The sequence below is a fragment of the Haliotis rubra genome, unplaced genomic scaffold (assembly GCF_003918875.1).
Source record: "Haliotis rubra isolate DU_JTF1 unplaced genomic scaffold, ASM391887v1 Scf711, whole genome shotgun sequence".
NCBI classification, from domain to species: domain Eukaryota; kingdom Metazoa; phylum Mollusca; class Gastropoda; order Lepetellida; family Haliotidae; genus Haliotis; species Haliotis rubra.
Genome location: NW_025767426.1, coordinates 6,130 through 17,829, shown reverse-complemented (window position 1 = coordinate 17,829; position 11,700 = coordinate 6,130). Strand labels below are relative to the sequence as shown.

General features: G+C 41.5%; 1 long non-coding RNA gene across 1 annotated transcript; it reads left to right on the top strand.

The window, feature by feature from the left end:
- The first annotated feature begins 1,119 nt into the window (after window positions 1–1,119).
- LOC124259177 lies at window positions 1,120–5,898 on the top strand. The gene is made up of 3 exons (XR_006893771.1): window positions 1,120–1,208; window positions 1,570–1,594; window positions 5,885–5,898. It is a non-coding gene; the product is annotated as an uncharacterized LOC124259177 (long non-coding RNA).
- The last annotated feature ends 5,802 nt before the right edge of the window (window positions 5,899–11,700 follow it).

The following is an 11,700-nucleotide window of genomic DNA, read 5'->3' as shown; positions in this document are numbered from 1 at the left end:
GAAAAAAGAGCACAATCCAACTGTAATGCTAATACATTTATTAGGATCTGGCAACATTATGTAGACCTGAATAACCAAAATAAAGTTGTAATAGGTAAATAATGAACTGGAACTCCTATTAAGCCTTTATATTCTTGTAAGACTATATGGATATGAAGAAACATGAATCTTTCATGTTGTGATACTTAGTAATATTAACGATAATTCTGACAGGACTAGTGAGTACAGTTATATGAAGTAATAAGTGGAACGCCAGGACTGAAAGGTAAGATTACAAGGAACTTACTCAACATATTCCTGTGTCCATAAGCCCAAGAGGTCCTAGTTGGTGTGAGATCCACCGTGGGAACTGCCCCCAACTAGAATGGTTTGGAATTTATAGGAGTTGGCGGACGTCAGAGGGACAATCCTCTGACTTGACCAAGAAAGATTGAAAATGATACTTGAAACTTAGAGACTGTGTTTCTCAAGCATTTCAGGTTTTAATATATAGCCCAAAAATATTCATTAATCTCTTTATGAGTCAAATCTGGACATGTGATAGCAGACGTTAGTGTGGCTACCGTCACGTATATGATTTTCCTGAATTGTTCTACATTAACTAATAATGAAGATATAGTCCCAATAAAGATTTGAAAAAATAGTCTCCCATTGGGATTAATAGAAGAAAAGACTGCATTTTCTCCCAAAATAAACAAGTTTATATAAATTAGACCATATAGCCCGAAAACTGAGTATTATGGACCCAGTTGCATGATACAAGATTTAGGTTACATTCAAAAGTTGACTTTTAATTCTGACATGATATATGTCCATGCACAAACACACACATGGACTACATAAAATTGTATTGGAAGTCAACTTACTACAGGGTTTCGTCACAATAGTGATGAGTCTCAAGAAGCCTAAAAGATTATTTTCAAATATCCCCTCGACCGAGGACAGATACAGTATTACCCAGCCCGACCACCAAACGGGTTCAGTTTGACGACATCCTCAGGTTTGACACTGAAGACATGGGTGTAGTATACGAGAGAAGCAACTTAACACCGTCTTAACCAGGCAATGTCCCTTTTTCAGATTAAGCAAAGCTCGTCGTCGAAAGCTTATTAGGAGACACTGCAACATCACCAACGACACCAGACGACTACGTTCCATTCATTCCACCGGAATCACCGTCCCCATCCAAACTCAAAGAAAATGGACAGGTATGTTACATTTGTAGTTACAGTTGTAATAAACTAACACATTCCATATGTCATCTTACATGCTTTTCCGTGCATACATTCTGATGTGTATTTATATAATTGTATTATAACGTTAAGGAGTAATAATCAAACAACATTTACCTTGCAGGTATATATTTGCTTATAGTATTTTGTGATGCTTAATCTTTATTACACTTACTATATGCACGTGGTATTTTCAACAACTCTCAAATATTGCCAAACTGTTGCCATTTATATAATTGTATTGCACTCTTACTTGGTAGTTTCATTAAAGTTATCCAATACCTGTCAAAAACTTGAGATTACAGCATTGTGAATAATTTTGGCCGTTCCTTCTCAGCTTTGATCCCTACCAGGTGTTTCAGGTGAGTACATCTTCTCCTCAAAATAGCACACCCTGAAAAATAATTCTTTTCACACACATTATATGAAAACATACGGACAGAGTACACCGCCCTGTCTTACGCCCCGTGTACAAACACCCACCTCGAGCGACGAACACCTTAACTGGGTAGACCTATTTCTGCTGTCTTTATTCAATCATTTGTTCCTTCTCATGCTTTTTAGACTTTTTATCCTACAACGGTTGTGTAATGGGTGTAACCTGTATGAAGGTTTACCCTCCCACCGGGTTTCCTAATATGGCAATGGTGACCCATATATCGATTTATTGATATTTGACATAGACGCGCCTCCTCGCTTTAAAAAGGCATTATGACAGCATGTAATTCAAGGGTTAAATATTCCGTGACTCCACACTTCCTGACAGGCTGTGTCTCCCGTGTTTACGCCTGGTGACAGTAATAGGTTTCCGGTGGTTGTATTTGACATGAGAGAACGCTGGAATGTAGCCTAATCGTATTTATTAGGTGGATAATCTGACGTTATCACGGGTCTCAAATTGAAACCTCTTACGATCTTAGTTAACGCCTATGATAAGAAAAAGAACCTACCACGCTTGTTTATAAACTGAGGGTAAAGAAACGTCCCTGATCATTTTTTATCATAAAATGATACAAACACGTGCAATTCAATGTTGAAATGTTTTATATAATTGTTGAACATATTATGCAGACTGTCATTACAGAACAATTGGAAACAATTTGGTTGTAAGTAGAGTTTTGTGACGTTTTTCACAGGAGGTTCAAAATGTCCGGGTTTCGATCATGACAACACATGCACGCACATCAGTACTGACAGAGTGTCTTTGAGTGTCCAACTCCCCTCAGTAGCGAGTGTGTCCACCTCTTTGCAGCGATACATGCTGCCACATCGACGTCGCGCAGAGTGCACAAGACGTCTGATCACGCGGGATCTGGGATGCGACGCATACCTTCCTGTAGAGCTTGAGCCAAAGCAACAACGTGCTGTGCGTCTGTTCCGGACGTCTGTAGACTCCGTACCCGACCATCAGCTTTGTGGTTCAACTGGAAGCGGCTCTCGTCACTGAAGAGTACCCGGCGCCAGTTCCGTATTAGCCGCCACTCGCCGGAACTCTACGCCTTCGCCAAGCGACGACGTCGATGTTCACGCGTTAACGTCACGCCCCGGAAATGGTCTGTTGGCTCTGATAACCGAATCGGCGGAGTCAGTCTGGATATGGTCCTTCTACCGGACTGGATGGTGGGTAAGGCTGGTTTGCCGATGATCGCCTCACAGTCAGGGAATCTGTTGCGCAAGGAAGCACCCGTAAATGGCGGTCTTCCCTGGAGGTGGTTACGGGTGGTCTCCCCTGTCCCAGGGCCTGTCTGCAGTCCGGACCTGTTGTTCTGAAGCGTAAGCCACGGTCTAAGGGGATGGTTTTCTTTGCTGTTCCATGATTCTTGCAACGCACTGTGAGAAGCACTCCAGCTGCAACATCCCAAGTAGCTCGTTCTCTCTCTGTTCTACGTGAGTCGAGGCATGTCTCTGCGTCCAACGTATTGAAGTGGGATGAATTCGGAACAGTCGAGCATAATTGTTATACTGTACTTTCATACGGGTATGTTTCCACCGAAGCATGCAAAACGTGAATAAAAGCAATTTTCATGCTTAAGCAAACCCACGGATTTCCTTTCTGTGAGACGTGGGGATGGTTCGGGAGATGTGTTCCTAAATAAATTTCCACATGCACCAGAAGAACTGGTGCCAATTTACTTTTGGGACGTTTTCTGCTCCCTCAGTTTATCAAGCTTCCTGTGTTTTCTAGAGAGGTAGTCTGGCAGTCCCTGAACAGTATTATTTTCCAATGTCATTCTCCCCTGTTTACAAACCTAGTTGCATAGCCAGCCCTTGAACCACATTATTTTCCCACTTACTTAGCCTCCTTCATGTGCCAAACCTAGTCTGCCTCCTACAGTCCCTGAACAGCATTATTTTCTCCCCACTGCCCAGCCTCCTCCCTGCTTCTGCTGCCAAAACCTAGTCTGTCTCTACAGTCCCTGAACCACATCATTTTCCCACTGCTCTAGCCTCCTCTCTTTCATGCCAAAACCTAGTCTGCCTCTACAGTCCCTGAACAACATTATTTTCTCCCCCACTGCCCAGCCCCTCTCCTCCTCTGCCAAACTCTAGTCTTCGCCCCAGTATTGTGTCCCTGAAGTCATCACCATTATTTTCCACCGCCCAGCCCCTCTTCATGCCAAGTCTCCAGTCTGTGTCCCTGAACAACATTATTTTCCCCACTGCCTAGCCCTCCCTTCATGCCAAAACCTAGTCTGCCCCACAGTCCTGTTCACATTATTTTCCCACTGCTTCACCTCCCTGCTTTTTGCAAAACTCAGTCCCGGCTCCCACAGTCCCTGAACAGCATTATTTTCCCCACTGCCTAGCTCTCCCTTGCTTGGTAAAAAAAAAAAAAAAAAAAAAAAAACTCTAGTCTTCGCCCTGTGTCCCAGAACCATTAATCTCCTGCACCCTCCTAGCCCCTCCCTTCTTCATGCCAAAACCTAGTCTGTCTCACAGTCCCTGCAACCACATTATTTTCCCCGTATCAGCCTAGCCTCCCTTCATGCCAAAACCTAGTCTTGCCTCACAGTCCCTGAACCATGCCATTGTTCTCCCACTCATGCCCAGCCTCCCTTCTGCTTTCAAAACTCTAGTTCGCCTCATGTCTCCCAGCCCTCCTTCATGCTACAAACTCATAGTCTGTCTCACAGTCCTGAACCATTCTTTTCCCACCTGCTCAGCCCTCCCTTCATGCCAAAACCTAGTCTGCCTCACATTCCTGAACCATTATTTTCTCCACTGCCCAGCCCTCCCTGCATGACAAACCTAGTCTGTCTCACAGTCCCTCTAACCACATTATTTTCCCCTACCGTCGCCCCTTCCCCAGTAAATGCTAAAGCCCTAAATGAAGCAAGTCTGATTTCCCCAGGTTCGATCTCCCCAACCTAATGAGTTCTATTCCAATCTAAATGTTTTGATGAGCTACTACCAAAATAAATATTTTGAGGGACTGGGTTAGTCGAGCTGTAAAACCCTAAAATGAAGCAAGTCTAGATTTCCCTCTATGTCCAGTGGACTTCCCAACTCACTGAGAGCTCCTGCCCAATTCAATGAGTTTATTTTATACTATTACTGTAAAATAAATATTTTGAGGGACTAAGCGTTAGTCGAGCTAAAAGCCCTAAATAAAGCAAGCAGATTTCCAGAATCATCCTTTCAATTTTGCTCCTTTTTCTAATTTAAAATGGGATTATTTTGTTACTTATATATCACGCATTATATTCAGATACCGAGCGTTAGTCTAGTTGCCGTCCATGTCGCGCGTTTTTGTGCATATTTCTGCGGTAGGAATTAAACAAGGATATTCCCACGGGTGATTAAGCCAGATTAAGCATCCTAATAAAAGACCAATCCTGTGTATGTCCTTGGCGTAAACCATAGTGACGCGTGTGTACAGGAATGTGCACTTCCTTTCAAGATTTCACTCGTAAGGAATATCGAAGCTATATAACGAGTTTATCGTGTTTACACAATGTCGCCATGCCCGCTACGCCGACACTAATGGGATAGGAGAGCAAATGCTGTAGATGATGTCAATATTACCATTCCAGCCGTTTTCCAGGATTGAACCGTAGTCTTTGATCTGTGATATTGAGAAAAGTATTTGATTATCGAGCGCGGACTATTCACACAGTACATGTGACAAATTCATTGGTTTAACCATTTAGCTTCAGAGGTATACACTCAATATAGTGCATTTTAAGTGAATACTAAATTGATTTTTCTTGGACAAAAATTCAATGAACGCCCGTAAAGACAAAAAAATACAGTGCAATAGAAGTTCGCCATGTAACTTAGCATTTCCTAACAGTTTGACTGGCAGTCAGTTAGTGAGTAAATAAAACACATACAACGTTCCAGTTCGAAAACGATCTTAATGATCATCAGCTTGAAATGTCGCTTATAAAATAACTTTACAAAACTTGACCCCTTTGTAAAACCTCTTATAACATTAAATGATTATCTCTGTTCTTCGCATCAAGATCAATATGCCTTTACCAGTAGCCTAGTGTTAAAGCGTTCGCCCTCACGCCGAAGACCCGGGTTCAATTCCCAGTCGGTTACAATGTGTGAAGCCCATTTCTATTGTCCCCGTCTCGATATTGCTGAGTATTGCATAAAGCGGCGTAAACCTCACTCTCACTCACTCGTTAATTCTGTTTTTCCAGGTGAACCACTTGCCTTGTATGATCCCTCACAGTCAAGGTCATCCATACATGGCAAGAACATTACCAAAGGATGGGAAGACTACCGTGCGTAGATCTCATTCTACGGATATATTCCACGTGTCCAAAGTAATTTATTATAATTATTTTCCCTTCCGCTGTTTCCAAATCGTTCCCAAATAACTGTCTGCTTACATTGAACAGCTGTTAACTTTGTTTGATGTTCCGCTTAATGTTTTATTCAAGCCTGATTAATTATGATAATGTCTAATCTGGCCTTAGTTGAGGGAAGTTGGCGAGTCATAGCGTGGTTTGTAAGCACAAACTGAATACGCCGCTTCATTCTATTTGGGCAAATAAGCTTTATATAGGTTGATTGGTTTGTTGTTATTCCAGCCATAGGTCTTTGTAAGTAATCGAGTCTGGACCAGGTAATCCAGTGATCTGCCAGACATAACATCTATCGCGATCTACGGACTAGATACGATGAAATGTGTCAACTAAGTCATCGAGCCTGACCACACGATCCCGTTAGTCGCCTCTTACGACAAGTATAAGCTGCTTGAAGATCAGTTCTAACTCGGATCTTCACGGGTCCCTTTATATAGTCAGCTTTGTTGTAGCCGGATCACACTGCGAGTCTGACTTTTAACCTGTTGATCCTTAGTAATACATTTCATCACAAAAGGAAAAGGCGTCAGGGCACCCCATGTAGCTGATGACGCAGAGTAAGAAGAATCCCATATAGAAGTGGCATCTTATCCCAAGAGTGTAATTCAAGCCACGCGTACCCTCATATCAACATTACTAAGTATTCAGCTATCTGAAGCTAACAACTCCACTCCCCTTACATGAATACATCTTGGCGTCGACCAATACCGTCTAAGAGCAGCCCATGTTATCTTTGGGGGCAACATATATGGTCGCTTAATGCCAAAGGTATTCGCGACGTAATTGAAAACACGTAAGCGGTACCCAGCAGTCTTCATAGAACGATGAGCTAAATGTAAACATTCCATAAATTAAATATGCTTAAGTAGTGGGGATGCGAAAAATAACTACTATTGTTTGTCAAATGTATATATGCTATTTCTGGTCGATGTTTATTTGGGTTTTGTCAGAACGGGCAAAGAATGAGGTATTTATGAGCCGGAGGTGCTGGACTACTTCTGGCTCACACTTGTAACTCTGGCCTTTCGGTCAACGTCTCTGATGGACATTTACAAACCAAACAAATTGCGTCCCGTCATTAATGCTGTACATTTTCAAAGGACAACCCAATTCAGTGGTGCGAGTTCTTTTAACGAGATCTCCTGAGTAAGATTTTAAAACATGTAAAGTATTAGATACGTTGTTTGAACTGGATCCTCCCCTGTAAGTTGCCGCAAATCTTGGAAAAGCATGACATAATCATGTGAACGACAATGAAGGCTACAGCCAATAGCTGGATGCAGGCATCCCTGTGAGCTGAGGTATTAGCGTGACGTCCGAAATAGCCGCTTTCTACTGGAGATGAAATTGTGTGATAACACGATGTCACGTAAGCATGCCCTCTTCAACTGTGGGGTAAACGCACCCTGTGTCATATATAGATATTGTTTAATAATGAAAATAATATTGTATTTGGGATTGCCGCCATATATTGTTGGAATATTGCCGAGAGCGGCTTTAAACAACAAACAAAACGGATCCCCCTGGAGTGTCATGGACGTGACAACATATATACCAACATGAAGAAATGAATTACACGTTTCGTACATTTGGCGTATGGCCTTGATGATGTAGCTCTTGGTGGGGAAGCTTAATCCATCAATACGAATTCAGCTTTACAAAGTTTTATGTTTGGTAAATATTCCAGCAATATGCACAGCTGAAGAAATACTACTACAGTTCCTATTTAGATTAAGCGATGGGGTAGCCTAATGGTTAAAGCGTTGGCTCGTCACGCCGAAGACCTTCGGGTTCGAATCCCTACATGGGTACAATGTGTAGAAGCCCATTGTGTCCCCCGCCGTGATATTGCTGAATATTGCTTAAAAGCGGCGTAAACCAAACTCACAGTCCGTCATCCTATTTAGATTACCCAGTAGAAATAACAGGTGGAAGGTTCTATCTGCATACGTGTGGACCATTCTGTGTTTGTTTATTTGTTTGTTGCTGAACGCTACAACACTATTCCAGTTATGTATGACTGCGGATTTCGTAAATATGAGAGTATGGACCAGACAATCCAAATGATTTGACATCATGAGTATCGATTCATATGGATAGTATGACATACCAAACCAGGGTCAGAACCTGGTGACCCTTCATCCCGATGGTCTTGATATGCATGGGCTTGCCATGGGACCAATTCTAAACCGGATAATCAAAATTTCGGCGTTATGTTACATAGATATATTATTATTATACATCAATACCAGGAACACAAATAACATGTTTGTTTCTTTAGAGGCAATTCTTAAATCTATAATAATATCTCACGTTTGTTTTGTTTGGTAGTCGACACGCCTGATCCCTATTTCCTTATATGGTGCTTGGAATGCCCCCTGAGGGCTGCGTAAGAAAACTCTTACAGTCGGACAAATAATCCAAATCCTGTCTTGGAACGAGACTTCACATTCCTTTTGGACATCCGGGAAAAGAAACAGATTACGTACGTAGTGTTCTGATTGTCAACCTTGTAACATTATTAGTATAATAGCATTGTCTTAGCAAAATAGTATTGTCTATTGTCTTAGTAGAATAGTGTCTGTCTTGGTAGAATATTATGATCTGTGCTACAATAGTATTGTATAGTAAAATAGTATTGTCTTAGTAGTGTTGCATTATCTTAGTAAAATAGTAATGTCTTAGTAAAACAGTATTGTTTAAGTAAAACAGTATTGTCTTGGCACAATAGGATTGTCTTAGTACAATAGGATTGTCTTGGTACAATACGTGACATATTACCGAGACCAACGAGGGGTAAACGTAATTTCTATTCACATCATTTCCTGATCACAAGGTTTCAAGTTTCCTTTGGTTTTACAGGAGGTCAGCTTGATGGAGGCTGCCAACCTAGTGTATGACCAGGAACTCTGGAACAATATACTATGACCCGTATAAAATGACAGAAGGGCAATGGATGAGAGAAAGTTCCTATTTAACGAAGTGTCCGAAGTCTACGTCGATTTGCTGGTTGTGCTGGGAGTAAGTCGAAATCCTAAACGTTCCTGTGATTACATAGTTCTTTCCATTTTAATAAGGTTCAATACAAAAACAATCTTAGCGGTAAGATGATCCATATACCTTAACTCAGACCTACCAGGCAAGTTATGCTATTGATGTTGTTTTGTACATCATAAACCCGCCTAACCCAGAGAAGAATTTATATGTTGACTTGCAGACTATATGAACACGATGGTCTTCTATATATTAGACCAGGGTTCAAATCTTTAACCAGTATTTTAGTTTCTTTCAAATATGGATGACTGAAAATTATTCTTCATTTGACTGTTTCTTTAATTTCAGCAAGAATCCCACCCCTTGGAGGCATAGCCTGTGTCTGTGTGTGACTCTGGAGAAACAGTTCCTGGAAAAGAGGCGAGAGAAGGCATTTGAGGGAATGAGGAAACTCCCAGGGAGAGGTCACCAGAAAAGTTCGTTAGGTGCTGAGTTATGGAAATACCAGTCGAGTACTCTAATCTCACGGTGTAATATTAGGGTTTTAAAATATTCAAAAACACAATACGAATGAGAGGAGCGGTTTATTGATAACATAATCCAGCTGATCTATATGTGAATTCATAAGTTTTGTCAAAGGCGGGATCGGGCCAATTTGAACTTGTCAGGAGGGGTACACGAAGACCATGAACTGGACTACTATTGACAGTCTTCCAGACAGAGGGGCTCGATTGCTGGACTTTGTAATGACAATTAAATGTTGCCTTAGAACGTTGATCAGACTGATAGGACCCTAAATCCACCCGAATCTTTCACATTACTCAGGAAGTGTCATCCTAAATACGCAACATAGTTTGATTTGACCTTTCTAAAACGGCATTGCGTGTGTTATTTATGGTTTATTTTAGTTGACACTATTTGTGTGTTTTTATGCGGTGAGGTAGCCTATGGGTTAAAGGTTCGCCTCGTCACACCGGAAGACCAGGTCTCAATTCCCACATGGGTACAATGTGACGCCTTTGGTGTCCCCCTGCTGTATATTGATTTAATGTTGCTGTGCGCGCATAAACCAAACCCACCACAATTGGTGTTTTGACATGTGCTTTATATTCTGTAATATTGTTTATGTGTAGGTCCCCAACATAGCTGTAAGTTAGATCTGGTGGTGGATTCCGTCATATGGTGGCACTGAGGGTGTGTCTACATGCTATGAGGACACAGGAGTCCCTGGACACGGTGACATATGCCTGTGGGCCTCCGGCTCATCCTGGTATGGAAAAAAACTGTAAACCCTTAATCGCTGTAGTGGACAATTACTCTTTATTATGCTTCTTTATCACATACAGTTATGTAGTAGATGAGAGTCGTTATATAATACTCCTCTCTAAAGAAATTTTATTAATAATGGAAGCTATGTATGTGTATGGTGTTGCCTCAAAAAATTTCCAACCTGAACAAATATGAAACACTCACATTCAAACATGACCTATGTTCTAAATCCATACATCAGTAAACTAGAACAACAGATTGCAGAAGCTCTATTATCCCAGCCTGTGGGTATCCAGTTTAAACTATACATAGGGGCAGCAGGGGTAGCCAAGTGGTTAAAGCGTCCGCTCGTCAAGCTGAAGACCGATGTTCGATTACTACAAATGGGTACAATGTGGAAGCCTATTTCTGGAGTCCCCTGCCCGTGATATTGCTGGAATATTGCTAAAAGCGTGCTTAAGAACATTAACGCACTAAACTATACACCGATAACACCCTCGATAACAGGATAAAGAGAAAATAACAATAGGCAGAGGTATAACACTATTTTCCTTCAATCTTCACAGGTATCTGTCCAATCTATATTCCTACCCTCGCTGGCCAGACATGGCATCTGGGGGAGGTGCAGGAAGACCTGAAGAACAACATTGACAGGAAGCATCATGTGGCTCCTTCAGCCAAGAAGTGTCTACAGGTACCTCCCAGACAATTCTCAGAAACGACGTGAGGCAACCTGTCAGCTTCACCGACTTCTTCGGACACATGGTTGGGAGAACCCTTCAAAGGTAAAGCTAGTTTTGTCCTTTAACAACCTTTTCCAGGGATTTAACTTTGGAATTATGACCGTGATGAGAAAAAAGAGGTTGAAGACCATTTTGACACGCGAAGTAAGTAAATATATGACAAAATGGAATATATGATTTTTGTTATAGTATACTTATTTTTTCATAATTTTCTGTGAGGTTAGACAGCAAACTGACTGATCAACGAGAGAAAATCAACGATGGCGATGCTCCAATGCCGATGTAGTACATGCTTTGCATGTTAAGAAAGACGTTCCAGCAAGATCATTCCAAGGTAAGCATTATATATCACTTTAACAACAAAACAACAACAACACCATAAAACATTAACAACAATCGCTCTTGTAATGTATTGAGTGAGTGAGTGTCACGGCGGGGACACAATTGGAAATGGGCGTCAGCATTATCAAAATTCGTTTGAATCGAACCCGGTCTTCGGCGTGACGAGCGAACGCTTTAACCACTAGACTACCCCTTTGCATAAAATGTCATATATGCAACAAGACAAAAGCATTATACATCTTTATCCTATTTCCAGAATGGGTAGGAATTTACTCCGTACGAAATCGGTCTGCCAAATAT